The following is a 9,784-nucleotide window of genomic DNA, read 5'->3' as shown; positions in this document are numbered from 1 at the left end:
TAGAGCTTTAGATCTTAGAGTGTTTGCTTATGTGTAAGACTGGAAATGCTGTTTTGAGCCACATTCTCTTCATACTGAATCTTAGTTTATTTCATTTATTGAGGAATAAATATAAAGAATAATTTTTGCTTACAAAATGTGTGCTTTTCCATACCATTGATATTAAATCTCACTTTTCAGATTTCCAGATTTGGGGCAAGTTTTACTATTTTTCTTTTTCTGTGATCATCTTATTGTGTTACTGATTTTTAATCTTCCATTAATAGCTGGCTTTCTGACTTAGATTTTTTATAATAGTGAATATTAGTAGCATGCTAATTTCTGCCTCTAGATAATTTGGTGGCTCTTGGAAAATTTCTGGAATGACAATATAGTATCATTACATGTAGCAGAATGAGGAGTAGTAATTTTCTCCTGGTAGTATAAAATTTGGATACACTTTTTTTTTTAAGATTTTATTTATTTATTCACGAGAGACACAGAAAGGAGAGAGGCAGAGACACAGGCAGAGGGAGACAAGGCTCAATGCAGGGAACTTGGTGTGGGACTCGATCCCAGGATTCCAGGCCCACACTCTGAGTGAAGCGAGATGTGCTTAACTGCTGAGCCACTCAGGTGTCCCTGGATAAACTTTTGTAGGATAAATTATCCTTAGATAAATTTTGATGCTAAGAAAAATGAGAAAATAGAACTTTTTAGTAGGGAAGAATGTCATTGGACGAAAACTGTTTCAATAGAAGAAAATTATTCACGTGTTTTCTTTTTTCTGAGTCACATTTTTCCCATGTAAAAAGAAAGAGTTGTGTGATTGCTGACATACATTACTATTCTAGGGAAATAATTTAGGTATAGAAAGGTAATATAGAAAAAATATGTTTACAACCTTGTGTGTTTTTGTTGTTTAAAATATGGATTTTTTTTTTTTGAAGAGCAGTGGGAAATGGCATTTTTAAAATTTGTTTTGCATTGCTTTTTTACTGTTTAAAGACTACTGGAACTTGACCTGGTGGTTGGTTTCAAAGCTAACTTTATTGCTATTTCACTTTTATTGAATCTGTTAGTCCTTACACTTAAAAAGTCTTGGATATTGATGTTAGTTAATTCAGGAAGATTCACGATTTGTCCAAATAGTAAATATGTCCTGCACATTACTTTGGCTTTTGAAATGGCTTGTATATAGTCATGTTCGTTTATTATAAATGTTCTCTTTTTTTAAAAGAACCTTGGCAAAACATGGACAAAGTCCTTTAGCAATGAGAAATTCTAGTTTTATTTTATTAATAATAAATTTATTTTTTATTGGTGTTCAATTTGCCAACATACAGAATAACACCCAGTGCTCATCCCGTCAAGTGCCCCCCTCAGTGCTCGTCACCCATTCACCCCCACCCCCCGCCCTCCTCCCCTTCCACCACCCCTAGTTCGTTTCCCAGAGTTAGGAGTCTTTATGTTCTGTCTCCCTTTCTGATATTTCCTACCCATTTCTTCTCCCTTCCCTTCTATTCCCTTTCACTATTATTTATATTCCCCAAATGAATGAGAACATATAATGTTTGTCCTTCTCCGATTGACTTAGAAATTCTAGTGTTATAGTTCCTCCAGCTCTTTTGGAGTCTTAAGATAGTTACAGGTTTGGGCCATGCCTACTCTGATGCACAGAAATTGACATGACAGGGATCCCTGGGTGGCTTAGCAGTTTAGATCTTGCCTTTGGCCAAGGCCGTGAATCTGGAGTCCTGGGATCAAGTCCCACATCAGGCTCCCTGCATGGAGCTTGCTTCTCCCTCTGCTTATGTCTCTGCCTCTCTCTGTGTCTCTCTCTCATGAATAAATAAATAGAATCTTTAAAAAAATAAAAAATAAAAATAAATTGACATGACAAAATCAAAGGTCTGACTACTTAAAGAAAATATAACTCACTCTGTAACTCCAGTTGGCACTGATAGAAAGTATGATAGTCTAGGTGTTGTGCTGTCACATTGCCAGATTCCATTCTTTCATTAACAACCAGGATGCCCATATATCTCTAACATCCAAGCCGTAAAGAGTGGACTCCCCTCCCCCTTATTATTAGATATATACCATTGAGGAATCTGGACTAAACATCCTGGTGTGGTCAGTGATTGGAAACAAAAGAAGCGGTTGGCGGTATGGACATGTGCTTCTCTCCAGTAACAGTGCATTTAAAGTGGCATTTGAAGCTGGTTTGGCTGGAAATGAGGACGGACATCTTTATTGCCTTGATGACATCACTTTCACCCCAGAATGTGTCTTTGGAGGTAAGTGATTCTTTAGTAGATGGGTGTGCAAGTATCGTTTTTGCTATTCATATATAGAAGAATTGGGAATTCCTGATGAATAACATTTGTTTCCAGGTACAATACTATGTATACATTGAAAGAAGAACAGTAGATGTTGCTTTCTGTCCATAAAGTTTTCATGTTCTCCAGGTGGCCAAATTGATTATAGTTCTTTACGAGATGTAGATGAAAGTTAGTTTCATTAAAAGAGCATTATTTTCTACTTTCTTTATTTCTAAAGGTTCACAATAACCACACAAGGTAAGGATTCTTCTGATAACCTACCATCTTGCAAACTATCTTTTCCATCCATATTAGCTTTCTCCCATTTCCTAGGCCATCTCCCTTCTCCTCACTGTTTCTACTGTACCATCTAGAAACATATTTATTGATCAGGCAGAATCTTATCAATAATTCTTCTTGTATGAAATCATCCCCTTAACTGAAATCTGAATGTCTGCTATATATGATGCTTCCAATTCAGTGGCCATTTTAAAGTCTTCAGATTTTCAATGTTAAATAACAGAGCCATTCATTGTCTTTCTGGCTACTCTATGCCTCATTCAAAATTTTATTTTCACATGGTTATTTAAAAGGTTCTTCTTTTTCAGATGCCTGGCTGGCTCAGTCTGTAGACATACAACTCTTGATCTTGGGGTAGTGAGTTCAAGCCCTATGTTGTAAGTTCAAACCCCATGTTGAGTGTAGAGATTACTTTAGAGAAATAGAAATTAAAAAAAAATTTAAGTTTCTTCATTCTAACCCCCACATCTGGGTTCTTATCTTCCAATGTTTTTTCTCTGGATGCTAAATTCTGGGCAATTTTAACTTCCAGGTCACTCAGCCTAGGTAAATTGTTGATGTCTTTAATTCTAGTCATCTTTATAAATATTCTTCTTCCATAATCCACTCCCACACTTACATCCTGGATCTTATAATCTTGTCTGAAATTTTAGGGTTGAAAACTTCATCTAATCATTATATCCTCTACTTTCTGATTACTAGTCTTAAACCTGTTTTCAAACATAATTAACAAGAAAAAAATACAATTCTAGATTCTCAGTGCTTCCTACTTTCTTCCATAAAATAGTTCCTTTATACTTTTTTCCTAATAATCTCAGATCTAATGATCTAGCATCTCAATTCCATTCTCAATCAGCAATTTAAGTTATTTTATGTACGATTTTTTATTTTTTAAAGATTTTTAAAATTTATTCATTTGAGAGAGAGTATGCATGTGCATGCACAAGTTGGGGGAGGGGCAGAGGAAGAGAGAGAAGCAGACTCCCTGCTGAAAGCCTGATGCAGGGCTTTATCCCAGGACTCCAGGATCATGATCTGAGCTGAAGGCAGATGCTTAACTGATTGTGCCACCCAGGTGCCCCTGTATCCAATTTTTTAAAGATAAATTTGGGTTACAATTATGTGCCAGGCATTGGGCTAAGCACTTCACATGTATTAACATATTTATTGATCAGACTAACTTTGTATAATAAATACAAGTATTCAGGTTATGTTCAGTCATAATGGCCTTATCAGTCTTTTAAGTTGGGTTATTATAACCCTCTGTATTTTCCAGGCTGCTGCTGGTCATGCTCATTGAGACCACAAAAAATTTTGGCTTATCATCTTAGCTTGTGGTCAAGGGTCCTACACACATCTATTTCCCAATCCCTGGCACTGCTCTTCTACAACAATCCTCAAGTCTCCCAGCTGTTCCCTTCAACTTTCTTTACTCTGCCAATGTTCTTATATCCTTTGAATAGAAGATAACTCCCTTTGGTTACAAATTCCCTCAGTGTTTCTTTTCTACCTCTAAATGTACCTGTATCCACAACCAAAGTCTTCTTTGCCACTGCTTGTCCCAGGGAAAACCCCATCTTTCCGAGAGTAAATGCTCTTCGTCATTTCCATTCTTAGTTCCTTCCAGTCACTGTTCTATCAAAGTCTTCTCTGTCCTCTATCTCCAGTTTTTTCCTTCCCCTACTTATTCTTAGCTCTTGCCACATGCATACAAGCATACATACATATGTACATACACATACATACCTGTACATACCTGAATTTCCTATCACTTCCCACTAGTTTTGAGCTCTTCCAGAGCAAGAAGACTTGTCTGTTTCTTATCCAGAGCTTAGTACAAGGTCTAAGAAATTTGGGCTGTATAGTTACTATAATTCTAAATAATCATAATAACAATAATAACTGATTGGGTTTCTAACATTTGCCTAAGTAGGTTATTAACCACCATGTTATAGAACAGACTCTATTTTTGTGGACAGTTAAAAAAACAAGCAGACATCAAACAGTAAGATCTTTCACATTAAACCATGTCTTCTTTCTGTGATTTTTCTATAAAAGAAGCACCTCCAAACAAATGCCCATCCAAAATCCAGAACTTCCAGGTATAGTTTTTACAGGATTGCTTCATGGCTGATTCAGGCAGATGTTTTCAGAAAATCATCCATTAAACCGATGTTTCTCAAACAGAGATGTGAGGACCCCAATAGTGACATGTCAGGAGTATGCAATACCACCAAATAAATTGCAATTCCATTTGACTTACTTAAAGATCTAGGGAGAGAAGTTCCATAAAGTGTTACATGATATTTGGAGTAGACATATATTGAGTGATGGAGAGGTGACAGCTGGACTACAATTTGGAGATGCAAGTCTAAATCATGACTTTGCCACTAAATAATTATATAATTCTGAGAAAATCATTAAAACACCTTAGACTGTGTTTTGTCATCAGGGAAATGAAGTATATAATGTCTCAAGTCCCTTGCAAATCTTCCATTTTATGATTACACAGAGCTGGATTTTTACAAGAAGATCAGGAAAATAGAGAGAATAGCATAGAGAATGACAAAAAAAAGGGAGAGAGTCCAGAGAGAAGGAGGAGAGGGCAGGTAAGGGGCTACAGGGGTGAGGGCAGATAGGTCCAAGCAGAGGTGTCACTGCAGTTAGAGAAGACCTGTCGCTCTTTGGTATGTTGGTGAACTTGAGCAGGCCTGCCCCTCATTCATTCAGTGTTAGTTGAGAATCTACTGTGTGCTGCACTGGATTTGGATTGGAAGGGCAGTTATGAATATAAGTTGTGTGTGTTTTTTTCACTTGTTTATTTTTTTACCTCTCCATTACCATACTCTAAACACACCTAAGGCAACAAATTCTATAGATTTTGCCTTCTTATTTTTTCCCCTTCCATTTTACTGCTCAAACTCCAGTTCAAGACATCCTTATTACTCAGTAGGATCTCTGTAATGGCTGCATAACTGATTTATCTAATTTACTGTCATGTATAGAAACACAAAATTCATCTTCTAGTACCTGTTATAGAGTAAGTTCCAGAAAAGTAGATCTGGTATCTTTCTTATTCCACACAGTAACAAAGAAAGATTTTTACCTGTAAGCAACAGAATCTGACTTGCACTAACTTAAGTAGAAACTGAGTTTATTGAAAGGATCTTGGATAGTTCCAAAAATTAAATGTAATACTGAGAATCTAACTTGGAAAGACAAATGGGAAGCAAGTGAGATGAACTAAATCAGTGGGTAAAACTGGTTAATTTCACGGTCTTTGAATACTTGCTTTGGAAACTGGTCTATCTACTCCCCTGCCATCACTATGAATGGTCTCTAGTGGTCCCTGTTCTACTCTGTCAGAAAGGAGCTGTTTGAAAGCATCCCTGACCAAGCCCATGCTTCAGGGTCCCCTAAATTATACTCTCATATCTAATCTCCACATCATCCAGGTCTGCATGATGGCCAGTTCTCTCTTTAATCGTAATCAAGCTTGAATACTCTGTAGCATATGGACCAAATTATAAAGCTAACCAAGAATAATAAATTATCTGTTTGTCCTCTAATAGAGAGGAAATAAAAGGGGAAACTAATGAAAATACACAAATTCATAGATGTTATGAAAGAGAAGAAAAATGCTTACAGACTCTCAATTACCAACTAAATAAGTTTCTTATCCTTTAGTACAACTCTTATCTGTATCTATGAAATAATCCCTTAAAATATGACCCCCACACACACCTCCTCTGCCCAGCTGTGCTTCATACTTTTCCACCTCCATGGCTTTGGTCCCACCACTTCTCTGGCTGGGAATGCTTTGCCCTTTACCTCCTCTTGTGTAAATGCTTTCCCACTTTCAAGGGCAGAGCAAAGCAGCCTTTGTCATTAATTTATCCTTAATACTCCCCACAGGGGGATCCCTGGGTGGCGCAGTGGTTTGGCGCCTGCCTTTGGCCCAGGGCACGATCCTGGAGACCCAGGATCGAATCCCACGTCAGACTCCTGGTGCATGGAGCCTGCTTCTCCCTCTGCCTGTGTTTCTGCCTCTCTCTCCCTCTCTCTCTGTGTGACTATCATAAATAAATAAAAATTAAAAAAAAAATACTCCCCACAGGAAGCCAAACCCTGTGGCAGATTCTCTTAGCCTGAAGTTTGTGGCTCTCCTATTATATATCTTATGGTATTTTGTGATTTGCATGGCTTATTTTCTGTCTTTTTTGGGGGGTCCCTCTGTGTTAAAAAAAAAGTCACTGTTGTCATTATCCTGTTTGTGTGTGTGTGTGTGTGTGTGTTTTAATTTTAGTGAGAATGAGTGATCTTTAACTTTTAGGTTGATTGAGAAAAGTGTAAAATAAATTTCAAGTCAGCATGTGAAACAGAATAGATACTTATTTTATATCAAAAGTGATATACCAAGTATACATAAATTATTTAAAATGTGATTTTAATATATGGTTCATTTTTATAATTTTGATTCAGTTAGTGATTCATGAGCCTAATTTTAAAATGAATAGTGATGAATGTACAGAAAGCTGAAAGAAAATGATAATCAGCCAATTCCAGTTCACTTATTGGCTTCTAGAATATTGTTAGCCTTTAAATCTATTATTGTGGGTCATGAAGTCCTCACTGTTTATCAAAAGATGGGACAATTTCTATTTGCTCTGGGAAGGGGCATTACATTGAAAGGAAGAACAAAACAAAATACAAGAACCAGAAAATGGCATTAAAAGCTAATACCAGACAGGCTTATGTGAGCAAGACCCAGACACCCCCACCCTGGTCTGTGTTTGGAGAAACTTGCATTCCCTACAATGAGATGGTTCTTCACATCTCATTCACAAAGAAATATTCTTCTCTTCTTGTGCACTTATTCTCAAATTTTTTTGTTCCACTGTGTTGCTAAAATTTCTTAAGAAGACTCCCAAGCTCTACCAGAGCTATTTTTGTTCATGGATAGCTGTCTAATTGTTAATCTTTGTGAAGGGATGGAGGTCTCCTATATCGCTATTTTGGTGATGTCACTCTCAACTTTCCCTGATTTTTAAATTCACTCCAAAATTTGTGAATCATTGTGCTAGCTAGTAAAAGAGGGAGAAGTCAAGAACCATGTTTTAGTGATCCTGAGTTAGCACAGTTACTTATATTGACAGTCATTAAAAACTTACATTATTTACTTATCACAAATCACTGTTATCTTTACAATTAATTTTTAAAATAAAAGCTGAAATATTTTTATTACTTCTTTTATCAAGGACTAGAAAGGCCATACCACAGTCTGGGAGTCATTAATGCCATTGCTGTGAATCAAGATCAGCTACTCTCAGTACTAGACCATCTCAGAGGCAGCAAGAGAGGCTCCTACAGAGCATCTCTTTGAGTCATGTTGACCCATTAAGAGTGTAGTACATCAAGGCTCACGGCACGGGAATGTCTGCTGGTGATACTACTGAAGTGGAGATCTTGGCGAACACCATTGGAAGAAATAAGCAACAGGGGACTCCTGCTCTGAAGGTTGGTCAGTGAAAGGCAGAAGTGGCCCTCACTGAATCTCCAGTGGACAAAGGCCTCATTAAGTTGCTTCTGATGGTGTACCATGTGAAGATCCTTCCATTTTTGCACTATTTAGACAGTGTAAATAGCATAAACACTAGGAGGTTGAATCTGTCCATTCCAAGACTAGAGGCTTGGGAAGAATCCCAAGAATTTGGCAGAGAATCTAGGGTAAGCAGTTTTGAATTTGGGTGGAACCAATTTGGGTGAACCAATGTTCATGTTGTTATTAGACAGTTGAAGCAGCTATCCCAGAAACTTGGGAGGAATATGAAACATTTATAGTCTGCAGGTTCAGGAAATCCCTCCAGCTCCCAATGAGAGACATGACACATTTTCTGGGCCAAAGTGTTTAAATATCACTGCAGAATCTGGCCTTCATAGCATCTTGCAGAAGGAGCCATACAAGCTCCGTGTATAGGAAAGCATTTGTAATCACATCCTCAGAGCATCTAAGGCAACAACTACAATCAGCAGGCAAGGAGGGAACAGTTCAAACTTGGGGTCCCCCTCAGCTGATATTCATGTTCTGTGGAAATGGACTCTATTACCGATGGATGGGTAAGGTCCTGCTCAACTGTGAGCCAGTGTTCAGGGAAAAATCCTCAGAAATTGCCAAGTTGTTTCTCCTATATGAGCCCATAAGTCTCCTTGAATTAATAGAGAATAGCCATGAGAATTCATCAAACCCTGAAATAACCCATCCTCCTTTGTATGCTCCAAGTAGCTTTGACAACTCTCCTGAAATCCTGGGGCATTGCACCTGATGCCATATTGGGTTCCTCAGTGGGAGACGTTGCTGCTATCCACGGTGCAGGAGTCATTTCCCTTGAAGATGCTGTGAAGGTGATCCTCTGTCAGAGCAGGTTATAAGCAGAAGTGATTGGAAGGAAAATGTTGGTGGTTGGAAACATTCCTACAGAGGATATCTCAGAGGTGCTTGTCTGTTTCCATAAAGGTGTGCATTGTAGCCTTTAACAATTCTAGCTCCTGTATTATCAGGAGAAGCAAAACCTTTGGGCAAATGTTGTGAAAAGCTGGCTCAGCAGTTTGAGAAAAGGAACATATTTCTGCATATCTTATCAGTTCCAGCTACTTATCGCAGTTCTATGATGGATCTAATACTCAAAGATGTTGAAGAGTGTATTGGGATTTGGTGATGAAGGAGTCAGAAATAGAACTGATTGCAACAGTCACAAGAAAAACAACTCCTGACTGACATTTTGCTACTGGCAAATATAGGTCCTGGACTGCTTGAGAGCGAATTGCTTTCACCCAGGCTATCGCAGCTGTAGCCAAAGGGAAAATGCTGTTTGTTGAAATAGCTCCTAGCAGAGGTCTCCAAAAAAATATCAGGGAAATCTTAGGCAATAATAATAATAATAATAATAATTTTTCCTTCTCTACAACCAAATGAAGAGTATGAGACTCTTTGATTTGGTGTAATCTCTGTTTGAAGTTGGTTACATCCTTAAATGGCCATGCTTTTATGAAAGTTTGAAAACACTCTAATAGTTTACCTAAAATATTGGTTGAATCACAAGAATCTTAAGACTTATTTAAAAAGTCTTCAGTTGTGGGAATGCCTGGGTGGCTCAGCAGTTGAGCGTCTGCCTTTGGCTCAG

This window comes from Vulpes lagopus, chromosome 19 (assembly GCF_018345385.1).
Source record: "Vulpes lagopus strain Blue_001 chromosome 19, ASM1834538v1, whole genome shotgun sequence".
NCBI classification, from domain to species: domain Eukaryota; kingdom Metazoa; phylum Chordata; class Mammalia; order Carnivora; family Canidae; genus Vulpes; species Vulpes lagopus.
Note: the sequence above shows the minus strand (reverse complement) of the source record.